Source organism: Lithobates pipiens, unplaced genomic scaffold (genome assembly GCF_037356315.1).
Source record: "Lithobates pipiens isolate NorthernLeopardFrog02 unplaced genomic scaffold, aLitPip1_a1.2 Scaffold_25, whole genome shotgun sequence".
Taxonomy (NCBI): domain Eukaryota; kingdom Metazoa; phylum Chordata; class Amphibia; order Anura; family Ranidae; genus Lithobates; species Lithobates pipiens.
The window spans coordinates 113,354,138-113,379,720 of record NW_027507787.1 but is presented as its reverse complement, the minus strand read 5'-3'; positions in this window follow the sequence as shown (position 1 = coordinate 113,379,720).

Below are 25,583 nucleotides of genomic sequence, written 5' to 3'. Positions count from 1 at the left end.
TCTTTCTTTATCCTGAGCTGCACCAACCTCCATTTCCATCACCTTACTATTCCCCCGCTCATCCCCCGATACTGACGAATCTGAGGATTCAACCCCTTTACCTGGAAGACGACACGGAGAGAGAGAAGCCGGGCCAGGAGATCTAAGGGGGCTCCTACTCCGGGAGGAGCTCCTTACCGGTTCCGGCTTCTGACGTATCGACCCCCTTCTCAAAACCCTTCCTCCCCTCCCCTCTGCCGGACTCCGTCCCCGACGGGCCACCACTTTGCCACTTGGGGTACTCCCAGCAAGAGGAGGAGCAGCAGAGATACTTTTGTCCCCAGAAACCTTCACTGTAGAGGCATCCTCAGGACAAGCTACACCTTCCATTGGTACATTCAATTCGGATGACCCCCCACCCTCCAGGCACATAAGCAGTACCAGGGGTCTCCTCAACAAGAGGGGTTTTAGCTGCCCCTGAAGGTTCTCTCCGTGCCCCCTCGGCCACATTCTGTCTTTCACCCACATTTCCCCTTCTGGGCCTAGGGGGGGCGGCTTCCCCTCTGGATTGACCACCAGACGGGCCATCACCCCTATAGGCCTTAGGACACCTACTAAAGGGGTGACCCATTTGTCCACACAGGTTACAACAAATCAGGCCGCAAGCTTCACCAGAGTGACCAAACTTGTTGCACCTTATGCATCTCACTACTGTACAATCCGCACTTAGATGGGTCGGACATCCACATTTAAAGCACCGCCTGGGTTGTCCTGGATAGAACACCAGGATTCGGTCCCTTCCAATAAACGCACTACCGGGAACATGCGCCACCGTATTCCCAGCTCTCCGCAACCGAATCCTGGTGTTCCACGCCCCAGTCCAAACCCCTCGCTCATCTAAACTTTTGCTCAGGGGACACTGCAGTTGACCATGCCTACTTAGCCATGTTGCAATGTCCTCTGGCGGCAAACTTTCGTTCCTCACCAAAATTGTTAGACTCTTCACATCCTCCTGCCGACTCAGAGGGATGATCCTGAAGCCTTTCCAGGGATCCGACCCCCTAATCAAGCCAAAGGAAGTGATGAAAATTTCCATAATCACAACATTGGTAAAGCTTAGATCAAAATCAGGAGATCCTGCGGGGTGAATGACCGCAAAGATCTCGCTGACCTTGATGCCTAATGACAAAACCATGTCAACTACCTGACCTCTACTGGGGCATTGACCCTCCCCCTCCCATCTCAGTTGCACCACATTACGGCGCTTGCGCTCTGGACCACCTGTACCCCGAGACCACGAATTGGCCCCAGAGAATTGGTCAGTCGGGGGGACACGAAAATTACCGGCACCAAACTGATTGTACAGGTGGTCCAGAGACACATTTGAACCAGCCACGTTCGCATAAGAGCGCTTCTCCCCTAGCGCATTTAGGAGCCTGACCTCCGGTGAACCCCTTAAAACAGGCCTGGGGGAGGACACCCCCTCCACAGGACCTGAATGAGCGGCACCAACCTCCTCAGTTTGCCTATCACCTTCTACCTCCATATTCTCTTGCCGGACTACTGGAGAGCTCACCTCCAAGTCATTCAATGGCTGGTCACATATGAGAGCATCCAGGCTGTCCGACTCACCCACCTCCGTATGTGCCCCACAGGAATCCACCTCAACCTGTCCCTTATTGTTCTGCTGGGACTCCTCCAGATGTTTGATATAAGCCATTGCCGGACTGTTGTCCCCTAGATCACCCATGGGACAATCACCCCATGCTGACACCTGGCCAGGTTGAAAACTATCAGGCTCTTCCATACAGGCATCACTGACTCCACCCACTTCCTCCCGCTGGGCCGTTTCGCCGGAAGTCACCGACCGGAAATGCTCCATGCGGTCAACTTCCGTTTCCGGGCAGCGCGTCACTTCCGGCGCGACCACAGCTTTCCCACCCATAAAAACCGCGCCAGTCTTTCCCGCCAAACATTCTTTTACTTCCTGTTTGTCACCACCTCCTCTCCCAACGCGGGAAGACGGCGTCTCACTAGGCTGTGCCGCCATTACTTTACTACTGGCCGTTACTGTATTCCCTACAGCAACGGCCATGCTGGCTTGAACTTTTTTCCCACCCTCACCCTTGAGTCCTTTCCCCTTGCCCTGGGACCGGCTTGCAGCAGCGGCAGCCGACAAAGCCACTGACGGCGTGCCCTGCCCGCAAACACCGGCTGGGTTCACCAGGGGTTGACAAGGTAAGTTCATTGTCTTTTTATCTTCCTCTAGTCTCTTAAGCTGTACTACCAAGTTTTGCTTCACCCTCAGACCCTGGCTCGGTACTGCTTCACTGGAGTCTACCATTACCACCGGGATCACAGCCCTGCTTGCAGGCTGATAACCCCCAGGTTTACCAAGACCCTCCACAGTATTACCTGAGCTCATGGTCATAGGTTTAGAGTCCATCACGCCATCCGGGATTTGTTTCACCCTCTGACCCTGGCTCACAACCGCATCACCGGAGTTCACCGCTACCACTGGGATCACAGCCTTGCTTGCAGGCTGAGTACCCCCAGGTTTGCTGGGACCCTCCGCGGTGTTACCTGAACCAGTGGTCGTGGGTTTAGAGTTCATACCATTTCTCTCCACAGCTGTCTCTTTTGAAGTCAAAACATTCGGTTCCTTTTCCTCTTCTGCTGACATCTCATCTTCTGAAAGGTCCGCCGCCTCAATCATGGGCTCTACTGTCTGCGATAGACGTTGTTTATGGCGCCTTACCGCCTTGGACCCTCCATCTACATCTGCCTCTCCACGGGTGTCCTCCATAGAGGGATCTCCCATCTCTCCTTCAGGCGTTGCGGCTATGGTTAAACGCTGCTTGCGGCGTCTTCCTGCTTGAGAGCCTTCCTCACACGCCACTCTCATGACCTTATCTATGCCCAATAAAAAGTCTTTCTCGCTTGAAGCACTTTCAATTAGGTTTGACAAAAGCCCACTAAGCATGTTACACTGCTTTTTCAGCCCGTCAATGGCAACTTTAAAATCTGGTCTCTTTCCGACACCCGATCTGTCGCGTCTATTCCTCAGCTCGGCCAAAATTTTCATTTTTTCGCAGTAACAGCGAGAAGCCTTTACCATTAAGCTCTTGGCTTTCCTTTTCCTCTCCGCAGATTTCTCCACGTCTTCTCCTGGCTGTCTCAGAGACCAGTCAACCAAGTCAAGCTGGTTTTCTAAGTACAGCCTCTCCTCCTTAACGAACTCCTGGAGCTTTAGGGCACCACGCCTTTCCTCAGGCTGAGAAACAGCCACCTGGCCTGGGCTGACTGAAGCCATCAGCTCCCTCTCCTCCTCCACCACTCTGGAAGCTCTCACAGGTCAGAGCACGCAGCCAGCACACACAAGCTCCTACAGCTGACTGCAAGCTCTATTTAAAACGAGCAAGATAGCTAGATATATAGATGGATATAGCGGTGTATACTGGGTTCAGAGCACGCAGACAGCACGCACAATCTCCTACAACTGACTGCAAGCTCTATTTAAAACGAGCAAGATAGCTAGCTAAATAGGTGGATATAGAGGTGTATACTAGATTCAGAGCACGCAGACAGCAAGCACAATCTCCTATAACTGACTGCAAGCTCTATTTAAAACGAGCAAGATAGCTAGCTATATAGATGGATATAGCGGTGTATACTGAGTTCAGAGCACGCATAAGCACGTACAATCTCCTACAACTGACTGCAAGCTCTATTTAAAAAGAGCAAGATAGTTAGCTATATCGGTGGATATTTTTTATTTCAGATAACTGCTACCACACATTTACAAGTATTTTACATAACAAAAATAAACTAAACACAACTTTTACTATACATTTACATAAACTTAATCATTAACCATTAAATTTATTCTCAACACTTTTCCGGCATTCTACGCTCTTTCTTCTTTTTCTTCTTTTTCCCTACAGTAGTAAACTCATTACCACATCCAGGAGCTAGAGCTTCACCTCTACTAACATCAGCCTCCCCCACCTTATCATCACGAACTATACCAACTTCTGCATCAGCTTCCTCCCCACTTTTATATTCGGCCCCCGACATTTCAGAATCTGTAGATACTATTCCTGTACCTGTCAAACCCCGCTGCGGGGAAGGTGAAATCGACCCTGACCTGAGAGGGCTTCTGCTACGAGAAGTGCTAGCACGCCTCAACTTCTGCCTACTCCTCCTTGCCGTTCTCTCCCTCCTCTCTCCCACCGAATCTAACCCTTTCCGGGACACCCCTCCCCCAACATCATTGGGTGAGGCAACTGTAGGTCTTTCCCCTTTGGAAACAACAACTGCACTGACATTTCCTGGACCCTTCTCCTCCACTGCACAAGGTGCTACTTCAGCAGGAGCAGCGCTGGCTACACCAACCGCTCCTCTCTCAACCACACCCCCCTCATTCCGCCCAACTACCACCTCTACTTGTCTAGACTCAGAGGAAGCACAATTAACATTTGCCTGCCTCTCAGGTTCAGCCTCCCCTCTAAAGGCTTTTGGACACCTATTAAAGGAATGACCCATCTGACCACATAAATTGCAGCATATGAGACCACAGGTCTCACTCGAGTGTCCAAATTTGTAACACTTGATACATCTTGTTACCGTACAGTCTGCGCTCAAATGGGTTGGACACCCACATTTGAAACACCGTCTTGGTTGTCCTGGATAGAACACCAAGATCCGGTCACGACCCAAAAACGCACTGCCTGGGACATGAGCAACCGTATTACCGGCTCTGCGTAACCAGATCTTGGTGCTCCATGCCCCAGTCCAAATTCCTCTTTCATCCAAATTTTTCTGCAAAGGACACTGTAACTGGCCATACCGACCTAACCATGTCGCAATGTCCTCAGGCAATAGACTCTCATTCCTTACAAGAATAGTCAAATTCTTGATATCTTCCTGTCTGCTTAATGGGATAATCCTAAAATTCCTCCATGGTTCCGTCCCTCTAATTAATCCAAAAGAAGTAATAAAAATTTCCATAACAACTATATTAATAAAACTTAAATCAAAGTCACGGGATGCCGGAGGATGGATCACCGCAAAGATTTCACCAACTTTGATGCCCAATGCCAGCATCATGTCTATTACCTGTCCTCTACTAGGACTTTGTCCCTCCCCCTCCCATCTTAATTGAACTGCATTGCGTCGCCTGCGCACTGGTCCACCTGTACCACGGGACCACGAATTGGCACCCGAGGACTGATCTGCCGGGGGGGCCTGGAAATTCCCAGCCCCGAACTGATCGTACAGATGTCCCAGAGGCACAGATGACCCAACCACATTTGCATACGAGCGTTTCTCCCTTAACGCATTTAACAACCTTGCTTCTGGCGAGCCTCTCAAAACAGGTTCTGGATGAGAAGTTTCCATCCCAGCGTCACAAGGAGAAACACCTCCCACCCCTCTCTGTACACCTTCCTCCACCTCCATACCTTCCTGTTGAACTACCTGAGGACTCTCATTTAAGACAGTTAATATCCGGTTACTTATGGAGTTGCCCGTATCATTTAACCTCCCTTCTGCCTCACAGGAGTTTACCACCACCCGCCTTGGAACCTCCTGAGAACCTTCTAAACATTTAATGTAATTTATTAACGAAGCATCCCCCTCCAAACTTTCCCTCAGGCAACTACCCGGCTCCATCACTTGACCAGGTTGTAGGCTATTAGACATATCTATATCATTACCACCATTGCTGACCATTTCTTGATGATTGACCCCGGAAGTTCTTGAGACCGCTGCCCGGAAGTGACCTGCCAAGCTGACTTCCGTTTCCGGAAGTGACGTCACTTCCGGCGCGACTCCAACCTTTCTGCCAGCTTCCCCACCCACAAATTTCGCGCTAGGTTTTCCCGCCAAGCCAGGACCACCCCTCCCGCGGGAAGACGGCGTTCCACCTCCCGCTAACGCCATTTCTCCACCTTCGTTAGTCCCGCTACTGGACACTACTGCACACCGCACAACAGTAGCTTGGCTATGCCCCATACTGTCCTTAAGTGTATTCCCCTCATCCCGAGGTCGGCTTGCGGCAATGGCGGCCGACAGTATCTCTGACGGCACACCTTGCTTGGAAGCATCGGCCGGATTCACCGGGGATTGGGATGGTAAGTCTTTTCTTTCTTCATTTGCTGTCAGTCTTTTCAATAGCACCACTGGGACACACTTTGCTTTCTGGCTTAGGTTTGTTACCACATCACTGGAGTCAGCCATAGCTGTTGGGGCTACAGCCTCGTTCACAGGTTGAGCACCCCCCGGCTTACTAGGACCCTCCGTGGTATCCCCCAAACCAACAGTCTTAAAGTTAGAGTCTGTACCTTCTGCAATCACTTTCCCAGAAATTGAGGTTTCCAAGTCTCTCTTTTCTCTTGCTGACACTTCTTCTGATGGTCCTTCTGCCAACTCACTTCCAGTTACCGTTGATTGTAATAAACATTGCTCTTTACGGCGTATCACCACTTGAGAACCCTCTTCCTGTGCTACTCTCATCACTCTTTCTATTCCGTCTAGGAATTCCTTCTCGAGAGAGCCATTGTTAATGAGCACTGTCATCAGCATACCAATTTGATTACATTGTCTCTTCATAACATCAATGGCCGCCTTGAAATCAGGCCTTCTATTGCTGCTCACCTTGTCTCTCCTTGTCCTTAGTTCAGACAAAATTTTCATTTTCATGCAGAAAATCTTTGCCGCCTTGGCCATCACATCCTTCACCTTACTCCTTCTTTCCTGGGCCTGAGCCCTATCCTCTTCAGGCTGATTCAAAGCCCAGTCAGGAAGTCCTGCCTGGTCCTCCAAAAACATCCTCTCATCATCAGACAGCTCCATGGGCCAGAGGGCCCCACGCACTTCTCCCAACCCAGCAGGGAGCTCAGAACCTGGGCTTGAAGAAGTCATCACGCTGCACTCCTCCTGGAAATCTGGGAGCACACACAGAGCATGCAGACAGCACGCACAAGCTCCTAACACTGACTGCAAGCTCTATTTAAAAAGAGCAAGATAGCTAGCTATATAGATGGATATAGCAGTGTATACTGGGTTTAGAGTACGCAGACAGCACGCACAATCTCCTACAACTGACTGCAAGCTCTATTTAAAAAGAGCAAGATAGTTAGCTGTATAGGTGGATATAGCGGTGTATACTGGGTTCAGAGCACGGAGACAGCACGCACGATCTCCTACAACTGACTGCAAGCTCTATTTAAAACGAGCAAGATAGCTAGCTATATAGGTGGATATAGCTGTGTATGCTGGGTTCAGAGCACGCACAAGCATGCACAATTTCCTACAACTGACTGCAAACTCTATTTAAAACGAGCAAGATAGCTAGCTATATAGATGGAGGTTTTTATTTCAAAAAAACTGCTGCCAGTTGTATTTACAAAACAAAGACATAAATACTCATTCTTGAAAAAAAGAAAGGAAAACCAACTTAAACAGACTTAATAAAATAGAAAAGAAAACATGCTTTCTTCACCAGCTTAAAAGAAAAGTCACTCTGATTAAAACAGTTTATCTACAATAACAACCTATCTATATACACTACACACCCTTTATAGACAGGAACGTAACGAAACCATCAGTGCCTACCATGCTTTTAAAATTAGATTGCCCAAAAAACTAAACGTGAGGGACAGGACAGACAGACCCACCACCTAGGGAAAAAGAAGGGGGAGGATCATCAAGGTGGCCGGAAAGAAAAGCCTCTCCACAATCTGGCACACCTTTCCCTGCCCGTTCTTTCTCCCTCAAGATACCTCACCTTCACCAATTCCCGAAAGATATCACCCGCCACCTCATGCACGGGCAGGAACTTGCCCCTAGTGGACACTAAGCACCGCGCGTGCCAGGTGTAATAAAGGCAAACTGTACTAACTAAAAACAGTGACGATAACTCATGACCCCTCCGGACCCTGAAGTCGCCGTACACCCTCTCAGAATAGGTAAGGGCCCGGAGACGGGGATAGCCAATGGCATCCCCAACCTCCCCCAGAACCTCCAAGATTGAAAGGGCACTCAACCAAAAAGTGGTCCATGGTCTCCAGTGCCCCTCCACACTCGGGACGAAGACAGCCCCTGTCTTCAAGACTCCGGTACTTTAAGTTCGACCTCACATAGAGCCGTCCATGGAACGCCCTCCATGCAAGATCCCAGAACTTGGCCAGAATTCTCTTAGAATTCAGAAGGGCTAATCCCTCCCTGAGAACCCTGCACGGACAATCCCTTAAGGCTAGTGGTCTCAAAAAGTCTGAGGTCATGACCCGCTGGTACAGCTCGCGCCGACCCAACGAGCCCACCTCCAGGGCCATTATCCTCCACCGCCTCAGTACCCTTAGGGCAGTTGGAACATAGGTGGGGAGGTACCCATGGAATCTCTGTAGATCACCGGGACGACCGGCCCCCTCCCACCCACTCAGGAAAACCAGAAACCAGTTCTTACATGAGCGTTCCCACAGGGAGGGTTCGTCCTGAAAAATGGATTATAGGTTAAATTTAAGAAACACCACGGTAAAGAAAACCGTGGGATTAATCATGTCCAACCCACCCTGCCTCCTCTGTCAGTACGTGACCTCCCTCTTTATCAGATTCAGCCTGTTTCCCCACAAAAGCAGAAAGAACAGACCGCAGATCCACGCATAGAGCGATCTTGGCAGAAGACAAACGTAGCTGACAAAGAGGAATTCGGGAAGCAAATAGGTTTTGACCAGACTCACCCTTTCCCTCAGTGACAGCTTCCAGCCTTTCCAGGCATTAACCTTTTGGGTGGCACTCACCAGCCTGCGCTCCCAATTTAGTTTGGGATAGTCACCCTGGCCAAAAAGGATGCCCAGAATTCTAATTTCTGGCCGGGGCGTGGGGAAGACGTCCGGGAGGGCAAACTGCTCACCCTCCCTCCCCAACCAGAGAACTTCACTCTTAGTCCAGTTGACCAGCGAACCGGACGCCTCGGAGTAATCTCCAATCTGTGTTTCCATAAACTGGGCCTCCTTTCGGCTAGCCACTACTACCGAGACGTCGTCCGCATAGGCCATCACCCTTACCACCTTATCCGTGCCACTGCAGGGCTCCGCCTGGACCCCCCTCAGGCGTCCGCAGTCTAGCCTCCTTATGAAGGGGTCAACCGCAAAGACGTAGAGCAGGGGACTCAGTGGGCAGCCCTGCCTAACACCAGAGTCCACCGGAAAGGTAGGACCCACCCAACCATTGACAAGAGGGAAGCTTTCAGCCCCCCTGTACAAAACTCTGAGCCAATCGATGAATTGATCAGGCAGACCGTATCTCCCCAAGAGAAGCCAGAGATACTCATGGTTCACCCGGTCAAAAGCTTTCACCTGGTCTAATGCCAACAGATACCGCCCGTCACCCGTTGCCCTGCACCTTTCCACAGCCCGGACGTTGAGGACCGCACTAAAGGTGCTGCGGCCAGGAACTGTGCAGTGCTGGGAAACAGACAGTAGCTTGCCTGCGATTGCAGACATACGCACAAACAGTATCTTCGCCAGGATCTTTCTATCCGTGGAGAGAAGGGCTATAGGGCGCCAATTCTCCACCAGGGACGGATCTTTCCCCTTTGACAGAAGGATCAAGGCCGACCTTCTCATCGAGGGAGGAAGCAGGCCAGACGCCAAACACTCACTGAACACCTCCCTCAGACAAGGAGCCAAGAGGCCCTTAAAGGTCCTGTAGAACTCCGCCGTGAACCCATCGGGTCCCGGCGACTTCTTTAGAGACAAAGAGTCTATGGCCTGTTCAACTTCGGCCACAGAGATCTCCTCTGTCAAAGAGCCAAGGGGGTCAGACCCCACCTCAAGTGGAGTCTCATCAAGAAATTTCTTGGCTTTTCCCAGGTCCAAAGACTTCTTCTTCAGGAGGTCCGAAAAATGGGCTCTGACGATCCCCAGGATTCCCGGCCTGGACCTCGCCAAAGAACCCGAGGGATCCCTCAGTCCGTGTATGACCTTCCCACTCACCGCATCACCACAGCTCTTGTACGGGTCCGGGTTGGTGAACTTCCCGTAATCCCTCTCAAGAACCAGGGAGGCGAGACGGTCATACTGACACTCCTTCATCTGAAGCTTCAGACCTGAAATCTGGTCCTGAGGGCCACCATCAGAAACCAAGCGGTCAAGCCGCCTGCGCAACTTCTGGTAGGCCTGGTACCGGGAAGCTGCCCGACGACCAGAGACTTCACGGAAGAAGCCTTTCCGACCTCTTCTTCACTACTTCCCACCATTCCTGGCGAGAGCAGCCGCTCTCAAGGAGCAAAGCTTGTTCCATAAAGAAGTCTTCATAGACCGACCTGACTTCAGGGTCCTCAAGTAGCGACTCATTTAGTCGCCACAGGCCCCTACCCTTCTGAGGGGTGTCCGCCACATTCAGAGTGACCGACACCATACAGTGATCGGAAAACTCGACCGCATGCAGCACAGGAGCCGCAAAGGACGAGTCTCCCTTCAAAAAAAACCTATCTAGTCTACTCTTACTACTACCTCTGGAGTATGTGAAACCAGTGAGGTTGGGGAAGTGGTGAATGTGCACATCCACCAACCCGGCCTCCCTCACTATGCGATTCAAAAAGATACTATCATATCCCAGAGGGCCTGAGGTGCCTGCCCGGTCCTTTGACCTGGTGACTAGGTTAAAGTCACCACCAAAGACCACCTGCTGGGATGTAAACAGGTATGGTTTCAGCAACACAAGAAGGTCCTTCCTCCCTCTCCTTGACTGGGGACCATAGAAATTTATGAGGCGGAGAAATTCCCCTCTCACGACTGCATCCACAATCAAACACCTACCGATTTCTAATTCAATCACTCGTCGACAAGCCACCGAACCGGTCTTAAAAAGGACCGCATCACCACTGCAGGGCTCAGCCGCAAGAGACCAGAGGGAGGGCCCATGTCTCCACTCCCTCTTTGCTAGGTGCATCTCTGCCACAGATGCCAGCCAGGTCTCTTGCAAAAACAAAATGTCGGCTTCAACGCGGCCGAGAAAATCAAAGGCTGAAAACCTAGCCGCCACAGAACGCACACTTGCAACATTAATCGTCGCAAGGCGTATTGGAGCGGGTACCGTCATCCTTAGTGATTAAAGTTTACGTTCCTCTCTATATTACAAACCTAAGTTAATCCTCCTCGGATTTGGAGAATAGGACCCCAAAACGGTTCCAGAGGGCGAGCGAGGGTCCCCCACCCGCCCCCAGAATGGTGCTGGGCTGAGGGTCCTCGCCACCCTCCTTCCCCAGGCCCTTCCTCTTCCGTTTTTTTGTTTTTTTCTTAACCCAGCCCAACTTGGGGGGCTCTCTTCCACTCTCGCCGCCTGACCTCCCACTAGACACCTCCTTGGGGCGCTTATTCATCCCCTTACCCACCTCAGAGGTGTCCATTGTGATACCACCCTCCAGGTCAACCCGCCGACCACCCACCACCTCCGTGGAGGCGGGAGGAGGTATGAGAAGGGCCGCCGGATCCGGAGGCGGACATGGTACATCTGGGGGGGGAGAGGCGGACGGGGAAGGAGAAGAAGGGGGGAAAGGGAAGGTGGCGGGGGATGGGAAGGGGAGGCAGGGAGAGGGGAAACAAGGGGGGAGGGAGGGGAAGGGGCGGGAACTGGGGGAGGGGGGAGGATGCTTCTTAACAGAGGGCTTTTTTGGTTTAGCCTGAACCTCTGCTGGATTTCCTACCATCGCCCCATCGGGCACAGAACCGGACGGGGCCGGGGAACCTGCTGACATACCCACCCCTGCAGTACCCGCCCCCTGCTTACGCCTGGGGGGTCTGATCCTTGAGGGAGGGGGGCGCCCTCATTCTGTGACCCAGAAGGATTGGGGCCCCCACTTTGTCTAGGGACCCGCCCACCCTCCAGACCTGGAGCACTCTCCTCAGCCTGGCACCCCCTAAAAGCTTTGGGGCAGCGGCTGAAGGGGTGCCCCATTTCCCCGCAGAGGTTGCAGACTATAAGTCTGCAACCCTCAGGTGAGTGGCCAAAACCATTACACCTCATGCAGCGAGGCATACTGCAGTCCGCGCGAAGGTGCGTGGGACTGCCACATTTGAAACAGCGACGGGGCTGGCCAGGGTAGAAGACCAGGATCCGGTCTCTCCCTATAAACGCACTCCCGGGTACATGCGCCACGGTGTTGTTGTGGCGCTTGAGCCGGATCCTGACCAACCAAGCACCTGTCCAGACCCCGCGCTCGTCCAAATTCTTCCTCAACCCTGTCTGGAGCTGCCCATACCGCGCCAGCCAGGTTGCGATGTCCTCAGGAGGAAGGGACTCGTTTCTAACCAAGACGGTCATGTTCTTTATCTCCTCCTGCCTCGAAAGAGGTACTACACGGAAACCTTTCCATGGATCTGACTTCCTGACGATCTCGTACAGGGTCAGGAAAAGTTCCATAGAGACCACGGAGACGAAGCTCACATCGAACTCCTTGCTGTTCGCAGGATGTATGACTGCGAACAAGTCAGAAACCTTGAAGCGTAATCCCAGCAGGTAGTCAATTACTTGACCCCTAGCCGTCCCCTACCACCTGAGCTGCACCACATTCCGCCTGCGCCTCTCCGGACCCCCCGTACCCCTTGACCAAGCCTGTGCCCCCTGGAGCTGTTCCTCAGGGGGGGCCCTGAAGTTCTGGGCACCAAACTGGCCATAGAGGGGGCCCAGAGGAACCTGCCACCTGGGCAAATGAGCGCCCAGCTTTCAGGGCACCTAAGAGGTTTGCCTCTTCCTGCATGCCCAAGATGGGATTCGGGACTGTGGGGGAAGAGTTAGACCCCCGCTGAGATGAGCCCATGGGCTCTGATGGAGCAGCACACATCCCCCCACTCCCACCCTCTATCCCTTCCCCAACAGGTGCCTTGCTCCCAACCACCTCCGCAGATGGAGACGTAGTCACACCCCCCACACCTAAGAGGTTTGCCTCTTCCTGCATGCCCAAGATGGGATTCGGGACTGTGGGGGAAGAGTTAGACCCCCGCTGAGATGAGCCCATGGGCTCTGATGGAGCAGCACACATCCCCCCACTCCCACCCTCTATCCCTTCCCCAACAGGTGCCTTGCTCCCAACCACCTCCGCAGATGGAGACGTAGTCACACCCCCCACAGCGGGGGCCTGAGAGGAAGCCACTTCCATTCCCCGTGCCATATCCTGCTCCTGCCGCTGGGACCCCTCCAGTTCCCTGATGAAGTCCAAGGCCGGGCATTCTCCCCTTAGTTCCCCCATAGGGGACTCCCCCCAACTTGTCTGTCCACCGGGTAAAGCTCCACTGGAGGATTCTGGGGTACCCAAGGCAGTAGCCACCAGAGGAGCCCCCGGGACCCCCAAAGCCCCTACCTGACCCAGAGGAGCAGGAGACTTGGTCACCGAGGCCCGGGGTGTCCCCACCTCCTCAGTACATTCTTTCACAACCTCCGGGGTCACCGCAAGTGGTACTTCCGGTTCACCGAGGTCACTTCCTGCTGCACCTCTGGAAACAGGAAGTGACACATCCACCTCCCCGCCCCCACCCTCCCTGGTGTCTGCAGAGGATGTTTGTCCAAGGTGTTTTTTCTGAACACAGTCCGCACTTGCCGGCACCTCCCCCTCACTACATGAAGCCGCGGCGGGGGCCGCCATTACGGCCGGCACCCCTAACACTGTCTCAGATGCTGCAAGCTCGACCGGGGCCACTGGGGTGGCCCACACAGCATGGCCCCTAGCAAGGACCACCACCAGCTTCCTTCCATGCTGTTCCATCTGACTTGCCTCTCCCCCAGAGCTTCCCTGTGCATCATGGGGTTCCCTACCCGGATCTATCTGCTCCACAGCCTCTGGCTGAGCAGGTGAAGCAACAGGGTTCCGGGGACCCTCTGCACTTACGGCTCCGGGGGCCACGCTCACCCGGCTGGTCTCCACCTCGGGGCGCTGATCTTCCTCACCCATCGAGACTACTTCCTCCACCGGGGGTCGCAACTTCTCCTCCATTTCCAGCAACGCTTTCTGGTATGAGCCTTTTCTCCTGGCTGCCTGGGATCCTTCCTGGCTCGCCCTCAGGAGTTCTTTTTTTACTTCAGAGAGGAAGCCCCTCTCACCAACACCGCGTTCGCAGAGACCGCCCAGCAGCCGCCATAGGTCTCTGCATTCATGCTTCAGGCCCTCAATGGCCTCCCGGTACTCCCCCCTTCTGCTACTGGCTGAGTGGTCTCTGCGATTCCGCAGGTCCGCTAGTCTCTCAGACTTTAGCACATAGGCCAACGTGGCCTTCTGCACAAGGGCTTTGATCCTTGACCGACGCTTCTGCATCCTTCCAGGGTCCTCTCCCAGCTGGGCCCGGGTCCAATCCAGCAGCTCAAACTGTGTTTGCAGGAACAACCTCTCCTCCCTGTAGAAGTTTTTTACTCCAGGGGGATGAACCGTGGGCCCAGGCCGGGAAGAGGGCCCTGAACCTGGGCTGGCCGACGCTATCAGCTCCCTCTCCTCCTCCACCTCTCTGGAAGCTTTCACAGTCACAGGACAAGTCAGAGCACGCAGCCAGCACACACAAGCTCCTACCGCTGACTGAAAGCTCTATTTAAAACGAGCAAGATAGCTAGCTATATAGATGGATATAGCAGTGTATACTGGGTTCAGAGCACGCAGACAGCACGCACAATCTCCTACAACTGACTGCAAGCTCTATTTAAAACGAGCAAGATAGCTAGCTATATAGGTGGAGATTTTTATTAAAATAAAACTGCTACTGATTTACATAATCAGAAACTTAAGAGACTCATACTTGAGCAAAAAAGGAACAAGAGAACTCATACAAATGTTTTTTAGACAAACAGAAACTATTCAAAACTGCCCCCTCATAACGATGGTAGAGTCCATTCAAAAAATAAATAAATAAATCGTCTGGACTACTTATAAGAAACCAGAAGAACAGAAGCCTATCCAAACAAACCCCAATCATTACTCTAACTATGTACATTTATATTACATACCCCCTATAGGCAGGAACGTAACGAAACTGACGGTGCATACCATGTTTTTAAAAATTAAGTTGCCCAAAAGCTAAAAAAAAGGGGGGTGAAAGGACAGACAGACCCCCACCTAAGGAAAAGAAGGGGGAGATCATCAAGGCGGCCGGAAAGAGAACCCTCTCCACAACCTAGCACACCTTTCCCTACCCATTCTTTCCCCTTCAAGAAACCTCACCTTACCCAATTCCCGAACGATGTCACCCGCCACCTCATGCATAGGCAGGAACTTGCCCCTAGTGGATACTAAACACCAAGCATGCCAAGTGTAATAAAGGCATATGACACTAACTAAATACAGTGATGATAACACAAAACCCCTCCGGACTCTGAAGTCACCGTACACCCTCTCAGGATAGGCAAGGGCCTGGAGACGGGGATAGCCGATGGCACCTCCAACCTCCCCCAGAACCCCCAAGTTGAAGGGGCACTCGACCAAAAAGTGGTCCATGGTCTCTAGCGCCCCACCACACTCAGGGCGAGGACAGTCTCTGTCCTCTAGGCTCCGGTACTTCAAGTTCGATCTCACATAGAGTCGTCCATGGAACGCCCTCCATGCGAGATCCCAGAACTTGGCAGGAATTCTCTTGGAATTCAGGAGGGCTAGTCCCTCCCTGTCCGAACAGTCCCTTAAGGCCAGTGGTCTCAAAACATCCGAGGCCATGACCCTCTGGTACAGCTCACGCCGGTCCAGGGAACCTACCTCTAAGGCCGTTATCCTCCACCGCCTTAGTACCTTCAGGGCGGTTGGGACATAGGCGGGGAGGTACCCATGGGACCTCCGAAGGTCACCCGGGCAACCGCCCCTCTCCCACCTGCTCAGGAACACCAGGAACCAATTCTTACACGAACGTTCCCACAGAGAGGGTTCGTCCACAAAAATGGATTGCAGATTGAACTTTAGGAACACCACGGTAAAGAAAACCGTGGGGTTGATCATGTCCAACCCGCCCTCCCCTCTCCGTCGACACCTGACCTCCCTTTTTATCAGTTTCAGTCTGTTTCCCCACAGAAGCAGAAAAAACAGACCGCAGACACGCGCATAGAGAGACTCTGGCAACAGACATGCGTAGCTGACATAGAGGAACTCGGGAAGAAGGTTTTAACCAGGCTCACCCTTTCCCTCAACGACAGCTTTCAGCCTTTCCAGGCGTTAACTTTCTGGGTGGCACTTACCAGCCTGCGCTCCCAATTTAGCTTGGGATAATCACCCTGGCCGAAATTAATGCCTAAGATTTTGACCTCTGGTTGGGGCGGGGGAAAAACGTCCGGGAGGGCGAACTGCTCACCCTCCCTTCCCAACTAGAGAGCTTCACTCTTATCACAGTTGACCAACGAACCAGACGCCTCAGAGTAGCCTCCAATCTGTGTTTCCACAAACTGGGCCTCCTCTCGGCTAGCCACTACCACCGAGACGTCGTCCGCGTAGGCCACCACCTTCACCGCTTTATCTGGGCCACTGCTGGGCTCCGTCAGGACCCCCCTCAGATGCCCACAGTCTAGCCTTCTTACGAAGGGGTTGACTGCGAAGACATAGAGCAGGGGACTCAGCGGACAGCCCTGCCTAACACCAGAGTCCACCGGAAAGGTAGGACCCACCCAACCATTGACCAGAGGGAAGCTCTCGGCCCCTCTGTACAAAGTCCTGAGCCAATCAATGAATTGATCAGGCAGGCTGTATCTACCCAGGAGAAGCCAGAGGTACTCGTGGTCTACCCGATCAAAAGCTTTCGCCTGATCTAATGCCAGCAGATACCGCCCATCACCTGTTGCCCTGCACCTCTCCACAGCCTCCCGGACGTTAAGGACTGCACTAATGGTGCTACGGCTGGGAACTGTGCAGTGCTGGGAGGCAGACAGCAGCTTGCCTGCAACAGCAGACATACGCGTAAACAAAATCTTTGCCAGAATCTTTCTATCCGTGGAGAGAAGGGCGATAGGACGCCAATTCTCAACCACGGACGGATCCTTCCCCTTGGACAGAAGGATCAAGGCCGACCTTCTCATCGAGGGAGGGAGCAGGCCAGATGCCAAACACTCACTGAACACCTCCCTCAGACGAGGAGCCAAAAGGCTCTTAAAGGCTTTATAAAATTCTGCTGTGAACCCATCAGGCCCCGGCGACTTCTTTAGAGACAACGGGTCAATAGCCTGCTCAATTTCGGCCACTGAGATCTCTTCCACCAAGGAGTCTAGGGGGTCAGACCCCACCTCAAGTGGAGTCCCGTCAAGAAATTCCTTGGCTCTCCTCAGATCCAACGGCTTCTTCCGAAGGATGTCTGAAAAATGGGCTCTGATGATCCCCAGGATGCCTGGCTTGGACCTTACCAGGGAACCCGAGGGATCTCTCAGTCCATGTATGACCTTCCCACTCACCGCGTCCCCACAGCTTTTGTAGGGATCCGGGTTGGTGAACTTCCCGTAATCCCTCTCCAGCACCAGGGAGGCGAGACGGTCATACTGACACTCCTTCATCTGGAGCTTCAGATCCGAGATCTGGTCCTGAGGGCCACCATCAGAAACCAAGCGATCTAGCTGCCTGCGTAACTTCTGGTAGGCCTGATACCGGAATGCTGCCCGACGACCCGAGACTTCCCGGAAGAAGCCCTCTGACCTCTTCTTCACCACTTCCCACCATTCCTGGCGGGAGCAGCCGCTCTCAAGGAGCGAGGCTTGTTCTAAAAAGAAGTCCTCATAGGCCGATCTGATTTCAGGGTCCTCAAGTAGCGACCGATTTAGTCGACATAGGCCCCTTCCTTTCTGAGGGGTGTCCGCCACATTCAGAGTAACCGACACCATACGGTGAACAGAGAACTCAACCGCATGCAGCGCAGGAGCTGCAAAGGACGAGTCCTCCTTCAAAAAAAACCTATCTAACCTACTCCTACAACTACCTCTGGAATATGTGAAACCAGTGAGGTTGGGGAAGTGGCGAACGTGCACATCCACCAACCCAGCTTCCCTCACTATTCTATTCAAAAAGATACTATCATATCCCAGAGGGCCTGAGGTGCCTGCCCGGTCCTTTGACCTGGTGACCATGTTAAAGTCACCACCAAAGACCACCTGCTGGGATGTAAACGGGTATGGTTTCAGAAGCGTAAGAAGGTCCTTCCTCCCCCTATGGGACTGAGGCCCATAAAAATGTATGAGGCGGAGGGATTCCCCTCTCACGACTGCATCCACAATCAAACACCTACCGATTTCTAATTCAATCACTCGTCGACAAGCCACCGAACCGGTCTTAAAAAGGACCGCAACACCACTGCAGGGCTCAGCCGCAAGAGACCAGAGGGAGGGCCCATGTCTCCACTCCCTCTTTGCTAGGTGCATCTCTGCCACAGATGCCAGCCAGGTCTCTTGCAAAAACAAAATGTCGGCTTCAACCCGGCCGAGAAAATCAAAGGCTGAAAATCTAGCCGCCGCAGAACGCACACTTGCGACATTAATGGTCGCAAGGCGTATTGGAGCGGGTACCGCCATCCTTAGTGATTGAAGTCTACGTTCCTCTCTATATTACATTTCTAAAAAGAATCAATCCTCCTCAGAGTCCGAGGAAGAAAGGACCCTGAACCTGTTCCATAGGGCCAGTGAGGAACCCCCCCCTGCCCCTGGACAAGTACTGGGCTGGGGGTCCTCACCACCCTCCTTCCCCAAACTCTTCCTCTTTCTCTTCTTTTTGGTTTTCTTCTCCCATTCCACTTTGGGAGGCTCCCTCCCACTTTCTTCATCAGACCTCCCACTGGAGATCTCCTTAATTCTCTTATTAACCCCCTTACCCGCCCCTGAGATGTCCATCGGGGCCACCCCTCCTGTACCAGCTTGCCGACCACTCACGGCCGCCGAAGAGGCCGGAGGGGGCATTAGTATAGCCGCCTGATCCAGGGGTGGGTGCGGCTTATCTGCGGATTTAATTACTGAAGGGAGGGAGGGGGAAGGGGGCAAAGGAGAAGAAGGGGAAACTGGAAGGGGGGAGACCGGGAGGGGGGGAGACCGGGAGGGGGGGAGGGGGGGCAGGGGAAAGGGAGGAGGGGGGGGGGAAACAGGGTGAGGGGGATTTTTGGGCAAGGGCTTTTTCGCCTTGGCCGGCTTCCCAGGTGTTTTTGTTGCTGTTGCCCCATCTGACACAGGGTCAGACAGGGCCGGAGAACTCGCTGGCTCCCTCACTACGCCAGTTCCTGTCCTTGATCCGCGCCTGAGGGGTCTGACCCTTTGAAGGAGGGGGGAACCCTCCCTCTGTGGCCCTGAGGGGTTGGGATCCCCACTTCGTCTAGGGACCCCCTCACCCTTCAGGCCTGGGGCACCCTCCTCAGCCCTGCACCCCCTGAACGCTTTGGGGCACCGACTAAAGGGGTGTCCCATTTCCCCACAGAGGTTGCAGACAATAAGCCTGCAACCCTCAGGTGAATGGCCGAAACCATTGCACCTCACACAGCGGGGCATTGTGCAGTCTGCACTGAGGTGCGCGGGACTGCCGCATTTGAAACAGCGACGGGACTGTCTAGGGTAGAAGACCAGGATCCGGTCTCTACCTATAAAGGCGCTGCCAGGTACATGCGCCACGGTATTATAATACTGTGGCGCTTGAGCCGGATCCTGACCAACCACGCACCTGTCCAGACCCCGCGCTCATCCAAACTTTTCCTCAGCCCTGTCTGGAGCTGCCCGTACCGCGCCAGCCAGGTCGCGATGTCCTGAGGTGGGAGGGACTCGTTCCTGACCAGTACAGTCACATTCTTTACCTCCTCCTGCCTCGAAAGAGGTATCACCCGGAAACTTTTCCACGGATCTGACTTCCTGACGAGCTCGTACAGTGTCAGGAAAAGCTCCATGGAGACCAAGGAGACGAAACTTACATCAAACTCCTTCGAGTTTGTGGGGTGTATGACTGCAAATAAGTTCGAAACTTTAAAGCGCAGCCCCAGCAGATAGTCGATGACCTGACCCCTGCTGGGACATGCAGACGTCCCTTCTCACCTGAGCTGCACCACATTCCGTCTGCGCCTCTCAGGGCCCCCCGTACCCCTCGTCCAGGCCTGCGCACCCTGGGGCTGATCCCCAGGGGGAGCCCGGAAATTCTGGGCGCCAAACTGGCCGTACAGGGGATCCAGGGGGACAGAGGAACCTGCCACCTGTGCAAACGAGCGCCCAGCCTTCAGGGCACCTAAGAGGTTTGCCTCCTCCTGTGTGCCCAAGATATAAACTGGGTCTGTGGGGGAAGGGCCAGACCCCTGACGGACCGGACTCCCTGGCTCAGAACCTCTAACCACCGCATCCCTACCAACCAGCATCTCACTCCTTACCGCGGGGGAAGGAGCAGTACCCCCTACAGCCATATGATCCCATTTCTTCAGGACCCCGCTCCTGTGACCCCTCCAAACCCCATATGAATTCCAGGGCCAAGCACTCGTTCCTCAAATCCCCCATCGGGGACTCACCCCAGCATACTTGTCCTGCTGGAAGAAATCCCCCAGAGGACTCTAGGGCTGTTACCTCCAGGGAGGTCTTCAAAACCACCGCCTCCCCTCCCCCAACGAGCGACACCAACGGCCCCCCTAGCTGAATCTCCGGTGTCCCCAATTCCGTTTTAGGCCCTCCCGGGACTTCACTGCTGACATCACTTCCGGTTCCCGGAAGTCGATGAGGTCACTTCCTGTCTCGTCACCCGGAACAGGAAGTGACGCACCCGCCCCCATCCAACCACTCCTCCCAGTGTCAGCAGAAGATGCTTGCCCACATTGTCTATCTGAGACCGCACATGTGTCCGTTCCCATCAGCACCTTCCCCCTCTCTCCATGCGGCCGCGGCGGGGGCCGCCATTATGGCCGGTTTTCCTCGCACCGCTATGGGTCTGGCGGGAGTCATCAAGGTCACCGGGGGGCCCCGGAGGGGCGTCGGACGGCACTATCCGCTGGGGACCTCTGACCATTGGCCTTCACTGGCCCCTCCGACGGCTCTCTGGTGAGGACCACCATCAGTTTTTTGTTCTGCTGACTGTGACTTGCAATTCCACCGGAGCTTTTACGTGCTTCATCGGGTACCCTACCCGAATCCTCCTGGACTGCGGCCATAGGCATAGCAGGTGTTAACACAGGAATCCGGGGACCCTCCGCACTGACAGCTCCGGGGGTCATACTTTCCTGACAGGCCATGGATTGGTTGTCACCGGAAAACGCTGCTTCCACTGGGGTCTGTGGCACTGTTGCATCAGGTGAGAGTTTCAGGGGGGACTTCAGGGGGGTACTTCCTCGTCTCACCGCCTGGGTTCCTTCCTGGCTGGCCTTTAGAATTTCTTTCTTCACCTCTGTCAAAAACCTTCTCTCACCCTTTCCACGTTCGCAGAGACCGCCCAGTAGCCGCCAGAGGTCCCTGCATTCATGTTTCAGGCCATCTATGGTCTCCCTATATTCACCACGCTTGCTGCTGGCTGAGCGGTCCCTGCGATTTCGTAGGTCGGCCAGTCGCTCCGAGCGCTGTACATAAGCTGCCGCTGCCTTCTGTATTAGGGTTTTTACCCTCTCTCTCCTCTTCTGGAGCTTGCTTGGGCCCTCTCCTGGCTGGGCCCAGGTCCAGTCCATTAGCTCAGACTGTGTGACCAGGAACAACTTTTCCTCCCTGGAGAGGTCCCTCACCCCAGGGGGGGTTGTCTGAAACCCAGGCCGGGAAAGAGGCCCCGGGACTGGGCTGGCCAATGCCATGAGGCCGGATGTCCAGGACAGCCGTGGTTCTCCACAGAGCTCCTCCACGCACGTCTGCTCTTTTGGAAAGCCTCTCCAGGTGTGTGCTGGGTTCAGGGCACGCAGAGAGCACGCACAATCTCCTACAACTGACTGCAAGCTCTATTTAAAACGAGCAAGATAGCTAGCTATATAGGTGGATATAGCGGTGTATACTGGGTTCAGAGCACGCAGACAGCACGCACAATCTCCTACAACTGACTGCAAGCTCTATTTAAAATGAGCAAGATAGCTAGCTATATAGGTGGATATTTTTTTAATGATTTTCTGCTACCAAAACATACAAGAAATCAAAACTTTACAAAAACAACATCAGTTACATTCCACTCATAACATAATCATATCACTTGGAATCACAACATCCGTGGAACTGTACAATTATATTTACATATCTTCAACACACTCATCCCCTGAGGAAAAATCTAGAAGATGAGCTTCACCCCTGCTGCTAGGCCCTGGTGAGGACCTAGACTCCACCTCAGGTAGTGGGACCCTTTTCTTATTCTTTTTACTATGCTTCTTCTTGACCGTTACCCAGGTTACCTCACCTTCCTCATCTGATAACTCTTTAGGACGCTTCTGAGCGCCCTTTACTGACACCTCCATCTCCTCCTCCCCGGTCTGGCTCTCACCCGCTGAGGAATCAGACGAGGAGGTGGCAGCTAAGCGACCACCAGATCGCTGCCTCCGAGGAAGGGGAGAGGGACCAGGAACTGGGGGACAAGATCCCTGCACCACTCCCCCGGAAGGAAGAGACTCAGAAGGCATCACGGACCCAACATTACTTATAGAAGCTTGAACTATACTATCAGGAGCCCGGGCTACATTCGTAGACCGAACCCACTTCTCCTTCTGGGGCACCTTAGGTTCCTTCTGAGTCCGGGGTTCCTCCTGCCCCCCCCCCTGCCCAGACACGTTACTCTGCCCCTCCCCTCCAGATCTCCGCCCAGCTGGAGGTGGAGCAGAATTACCACCCGATCTCCTACCCGCTGCTGCTTCTCCCCTGTACGCCCTGGGGCATCTACTAAATGGATGCCCCATTTGACCACAGAGGTTGCAGCAGATCAGGCCACAAGACTCCCCTGAGTGCCCCAATTTGTTGCACTTGATGCACCGCACCACCGTGCAGTCTGCACTCAAGTGGGTTGGGCACCCACATCTAAAACAACCACGGGGTTGGCCTGGATAGAACACCAGGATCCTATCCCTTCCAAGGAAAGCACTACCTGGGACATGTGCAACCGTGTTGCCGGCCCTTTTTAACTTAATCCTAGTGTTCCATGCCCCAGTCCACACCCCTCGTTCATCCAGGCATTTATTTAGAGGACACTGCAATTGGCCATGTCTTCCTAACCAAGTTGCAATGTCCTCTGGGGGCAGACTCTCAGTTCTAACTAAGATTGTTATGTTCTTGATGTCCTCTTGTCTACTCAAAGGAATTATACGGAACCCTTTCCACGGATCCGTCCCCCTGATTAGACCAAATGAAGTAATAAAAAGCTCCATGATTACCACATTCATGAAGCTTATGTCAAAATCAGGGGAACCCGATGGGTGGATTACTGCAAAAATTTCCCCAACCTTGATCCCCAATGATAGGATCCTGTCCACAACCTGACCCCTTGTAGGGCATTGGCCACTCCCCTCCCACCTTAACTGTACAACGTTCCTACGTTTGCGTTCAGGACCACCCGTCCCCCTAGACCATGAATTTGCCCCGGAGGACTGATCAGCCGTGGGCACCCGAAAATTACCAGCCCCGAACTGATGGTATAGGTGGTCCAGCGCAACATTTGACCCTGCCACATTTGCATAGGAACGTCTTTCCCCTAAGGCTGTTAGCAGCCTCACTTCCGGTGTACCCCTCAAAACAGGTTCAGGAAGAGGAGCCTCTATTGCTGGGACAGGTGGAGCAACCAGGGGCAACACAGCAACCCTCTCAGCCTGGGGACACCTACTCTCCTCCCCCCCCACTAGACTGTTCCATTGGATGGGCCTCCTCCTCTGAACTATAGAAGAGGGCGTTCCAATTCTCCTGCCAGGCCACCTCTGTATAGGCCCCACAGGAATCCACTGGCACCTGTCCCTGCTCCCGTTGGGACCCTTCTAAACCTCGAATATAATTCATAGCAGGGCTGTCATCTCCTAGCTCCCCCATGGGACAATCTCCCCAAGCAGAAACCTGACCTGGTTCCAGACCATTAGATATTTCCATATCAGTCCCGCCGGCATTCTCCTGACAAGATGGAATACTGGAAGTCCCAGGTGTCACTGACTGAAGGGGCCTCCCGCGGTCAACCTCTGCTTCCGCGATCTTCACTCCCGGCCTCGAACCATCCCCGCCAGGAACAGATCCGCCTACCGGAAGTGTGTCACCCGCTCTCATTGCACTCCTATTGGCTCCCCGCCCAACAGTACCGCCCTCCCTCCCGCGGGAAGACGGCGTTCTATTGTCGGTGGCCGCCATTACCAAGTCACCCGGAGCTTTGCTGCTAGCCTTCACTGCACCACCAACCACAGTGCCGGCCAAGCTGTCTTTGCTCTTCTCACTCCCTCCACACGTTTTAACCCCCTTCCCCTTACCCTGGGTCCGGCTTGCAGCAGCGGCAGCCGACAACTCAGCTGACGGCGTGCCTTGCTTGCAATCACCGGCCGGGATCATTGGGGACTGTTTTGGAAAGTCCGGTTTTTCTTTATCTTCTACCAGTCTTGCTAGCTGTACCACAGGAATCTTCTCACATTTTTCCTTAAAGTCTTTCTTCTCCTTGCTATCCTTCTGATATTGTCTCCCTCCTGCATCACCGGGACCCAAACCGCCACCTGGGGTCACAGCCACACACACAGGCTGGCTCCCCTTAGGCTTACCTGGCCCCTCCGCAGTACCATCGGGAACAGCATTATTTGCCTTGGGGTTTCTTCTCCCATCACCGCTCTCCTCCACACTTCCATTTACCGGGATGTCTCTTTCCTGGCCGGGGTTGCAGCTACAGCTGGAGCCTCCACCAATATTGGGGTTACCGGCCTTTTTTCCTCCACTTGTGCTTCTCCATGGGTGTCCTCCATAGAGGGACCCTCCATCTCTCCTTCTGGCGCTGTAGTTGGGGTTAAACGCTGCTTGCGGCGTCTTACTGCTTGAGAGCCCTCATCGCACGCCACTTTCATAACTTTTTCTATACTCAACAGAAAGTCCTTTTCGCTTGAGGCACTTTCAATTAGATTTGATAAAAGCTCACCAAGCATATTACACTGCTTTTTCAGTCCATCTATGGCAGGTTTAAATTCTGATCTCTTCCTGATACCTGATCTGTCGCGTCTATTCCTCAGCTTGGCCAAAACTTTCATTTTTTCGCAGTAACAGCGAGAAGCCTTTGCTATTAAGCTCTTGGCTTTCCTTTTCCTCTCCGCAGATTTCTCCATGTCTTCACCTGGCTGTCTCAGAGACCAGTCAACCAAGTCAAGCTGGTTTTCTAAGTACAGCCTCTCCTCCTTAACGAACTCCTGGAGTTTTAGGGCACCACGCCTTTCCTCAGGCTGAGAAACAGCCACCTGGCCTGGGCTGACTGAAGCCATCAGCTCCCTCTCTTCCTCCACCACTCTGGAAGCTCTCACAGGTCAGAGCACGCAGCCAGCACACACAATCTCTTACAACTGACTGCAAGCTCTATTTAAAAAGAGCAAGATAGTTAGCTATACAGGTGGATATAGCGGTGTATACCAGGTTCAGAGCACGCAGACAGCATGCACAATCTCCTACAACTGACTGCAAGCTCTATTTAAAACGAGCCAGATAGCTAGCTATATAGATGGATATAGCAGTGTATACTGGGTTTAGAGCACACA